Raw genomic sequence first — 2,500 nt, forward strand, 5'->3', positions numbered from 1 at the left:
AAGAACAAGAGAGAGAAAAAAAAAGGCCTACAGCACCTGGTAATCCCAGGTGGTCTCCCATCCAAGTATTAACCAGGCCTGGCCCTGCTTAGCTTCCAAGATCTGATGAGACTGGGCTTGTTCTGGGTGTTGTGGCCGTGGGTATTGGTTGCCTACTGACCTACATCTCTTATACATCTCAAAACCAGCATTGAAGGAAGCAAGAACAAGAGAGAGAACAAAAAAAAAGGCATACAGCACCTGGAATTCCCAGGTGGTCTCCCATCCAAGTACTAACCAGGCCCATTCCTGCTTAGCTTTCAAGATCAGACGACATTGGGCTTGTTCAGGGTGGTGTGGCCGTGGGTATTGGTTGTCTCCTGACCTACATCTCTTATACATCTCAAAACCAGCATTAAAGGAAGCAAGAACAAGAGAGAGAAAAAAAAAGGCCTACGGCACCTGGTATTCCCAGGTGGTCTTCCATCCAAGTACTAACCAGGCCCGGCCCTGCTTAGCTTCCAAGATCAGGCGAGATTGGGCTTGTTCAGGGTGGTGTGGCTGTAGATATTGGTTATCTACTGACCTACATCTCTCATACATCTCAAAACCAGCATTGAAGGAAGCAAGAACAAGAGAGGGAAAAAAAAAGGCCTACGGCACCTGGTATTCCCAGGTGGTCTCCCATCCAAGTACTAACCAGGCCCAGCCCTGCTTAGCTTCCAAGATCAGGCGAGATTGGGCTTGTTCAGGGTGGTGTGGCTGTAGGTATTGGTTGCCTACTGACCTACATCTCTTATTCATCTCAAAACCAGCATTGAAGGAAGCAAGAACAAGAGAGAGAAAAAAAAGGCCTACAGCACCTGGTATTCTCAGGTGGTCTCCCATCCAAGTATTAACCAGGCCCGGCCCTGCTTAGCTTCCAAAATCAGTCGAGATTGGGCTTGTTCAGGGTGGTGTGGCTGTAGGTATTGGTTGTCTACTAACCTACATCTCTTATACATCTCAAAACCAGCATTGAAGGAAGCAGTAACGAGAGAAATAAAAAAATGCCTACGGCACCTGGAATTCCCAGGTGGTCTCCCATCCAAGTACTAACCAGGCCCGGCCCTGCATAGCTTCCAAGATCAGGCTTGTTCAGGGTGGTGTGGCTGTAGGTATTTTTTGCCTACTGACCTACATGTCTTATACATCTCAAAACCAGCATTGAAGGAAGCAAGAACAAGAGAGAGAAAAAAAAAGGCCTACAGCACCTGGTATTCCCAGGTGGTCTCCCATCCAAGTACTAACCAGGCCCAGCCTTGCTTAGCTTCCAAGATCAGATGAAATTGTTCTTGTTCAGGGTGGCGCGGCTGTAGGTATTGGTTGCTTACTGACCTACATCTCTTATACATCTCAAAACCAGCATTGAAGGAAGCAAGAACAAGAGAGAGAAAAAAAAAGGCCTACAGCACCTGGTATTCCCAGGTGGTCTCCCATCCAAGTATTAACCAGGCCCGGCCCTGCTTAGCTTCCAAAATCAGTCGAGATTGGGCTTGTTCAGGGTGGCGTGGCTGTAGGTATAGGTTGTCTACTGACCTACATCTCTTATACATCTCAAAACCAGCATTGAAGGAAGCAGTAACGAGAGAAATAAAAAAAAGCCTACGACACCTGGAATTCCCAGGTGGTCTCCCATCCAAGTACTAACCAGGCCCGGCCCTGCTTAGCTTCCAAGATCAGGCTTGTTCAGGGTGGTGTGGCTGTAGGTATTGGTTGCCTACTGACCTACATGTCTTATACATCTCAAAACCAGCATTGAAGGAAGCAAGAACAAGAGAGAGAAAAAAAAAGGCCTACAGCACCTAGTATTCCCAGGTGGTCTCCCATCCAAGTACTAACCAGGCCCAGCCTTGCTTAGTTTCCAAGATCAGATGAAATTGTTCTTGTTCAGGGTGGTGCGGCTGTAGGTATTGGTTGCTTACTGACCTACATCTCTTATACATCTCAAAACCAGCATTGAAGGAAGCAAGAACAAGAGAGAGAAAAAAAAAAAGGCCTACAGCACCTGGTATTCCCAGGTGGTCTCCCATCCAAGTACTAACCAGGCACAGCCCTGCTTAGCGTCCAAGATCAGACAAGATTGTTCTTGTTCAGGGTGGTGTGGCTGTAGGTATTGGTTGCTTACTGACCTACATCTCTTATACATCTCAAAACCAGCATTGAAGGAAGCAATAACAAGAGAGAGAAAAAAAAAAGGCTTACAGCACCTCGAATTCCCAGGTGGTCTCCCATCCAAGTACTAACCAAGCCCGGCCCTGCTTAGCTTCCAAGATCAGTCAAGATTGGGCTTGTTCAGGGTGGTGTGGCTGTAAGTATTTGTTGCTTACTGACCTACATCTCTCATACATCTCCAAACCAGCATTGAAGGAAGCAAGAACAAGAGAGAGAAAAAAAAAAGGCCTACAGCACCTAGTATTCCCAGGTGGTCTCCCATCCAACTACTAACCAGGCCCAGACCTGCTTAGCTTCCAAGATCAGA

The 2,500-nt window shown here is 47.1% G+C and overlaps 1 non-coding gene and 12 pseudogenes across 1 annotated transcript; all 13 read right to left on the reverse strand.

Annotated features, from left to right (window-relative positions):
* Window positions 1–24: 24 nt before the first annotated feature.
* On the reverse strand, window positions 25–143 carry LOC142131941 (5S ribosomal RNA; annotated as a pseudogene).
* An 85-nt stretch (window positions 144–228) lies between these two features.
* On the reverse strand, window positions 229–347 carry LOC142131829 (5S ribosomal RNA; annotated as a pseudogene).
* Window positions 348–429: 82 nt separating this feature from the next.
* On the reverse strand, window positions 430–548 carry LOC142131607 (5S ribosomal RNA; annotated as a pseudogene).
* An 82-nt stretch (window positions 549–630) lies between these two features.
* On the reverse strand, window positions 631–749 carry LOC142131778 (5S ribosomal RNA). Its single transcript, XR_012686452.1, has one exon. It is a non-coding gene; the product is annotated as a 5S ribosomal RNA (ribosomal RNA).
* Window positions 750–830: 81 nt separating this feature from the next.
* On the reverse strand, window positions 831–949 carry LOC142131612 (5S ribosomal RNA; annotated as a pseudogene).
* An 80-nt stretch (window positions 950–1,029) lies between these two features.
* On the reverse strand, window positions 1,030–1,138 carry LOC142131973 (5S ribosomal RNA; annotated as a pseudogene).
* An 82-nt stretch (window positions 1,139–1,220) lies between these two features.
* On the reverse strand, window positions 1,221–1,339 carry LOC142131749 (5S ribosomal RNA; annotated as a pseudogene).
* Window positions 1,340–1,421: 82 nt separating this feature from the next.
* Window positions 1,422–1,540, reverse strand: LOC142131642 (5S ribosomal RNA; annotated as a pseudogene).
* Window positions 1,541–1,620: 80 nt separating this feature from the next.
* LOC142131922 (5S ribosomal RNA) lies at window positions 1,621–1,729 on the reverse strand (annotated as a pseudogene).
* An 82-nt stretch (window positions 1,730–1,811) lies between these two features.
* On the reverse strand, window positions 1,812–1,930 carry LOC142131787 (5S ribosomal RNA; annotated as a pseudogene).
* An 84-nt stretch (window positions 1,931–2,014) lies between these two features.
* LOC142131803 (5S ribosomal RNA) lies at window positions 2,015–2,133 on the reverse strand (annotated as a pseudogene).
* Window positions 2,134–2,216: 83 nt separating this feature from the next.
* LOC142131668 (5S ribosomal RNA) lies at window positions 2,217–2,335 on the reverse strand (annotated as a pseudogene).
* Window positions 2,336–2,418: 83 nt separating this feature from the next.
* The window catches only part of LOC142131544 (5S ribosomal RNA), a 119-nt pseudogene continuing 37 nt past the window's right edge, over window positions 2,419–2,500 (reverse strand).

This window comes from Mixophyes fleayi, unplaced genomic scaffold (assembly GCF_038048845.1).
Source record: "Mixophyes fleayi isolate aMixFle1 unplaced genomic scaffold, aMixFle1.hap1 Scaffold_350, whole genome shotgun sequence".
Lineage (NCBI taxonomy): Eukaryota > Metazoa > Chordata > Amphibia > Anura > Limnodynastidae > Mixophyes > Mixophyes fleayi.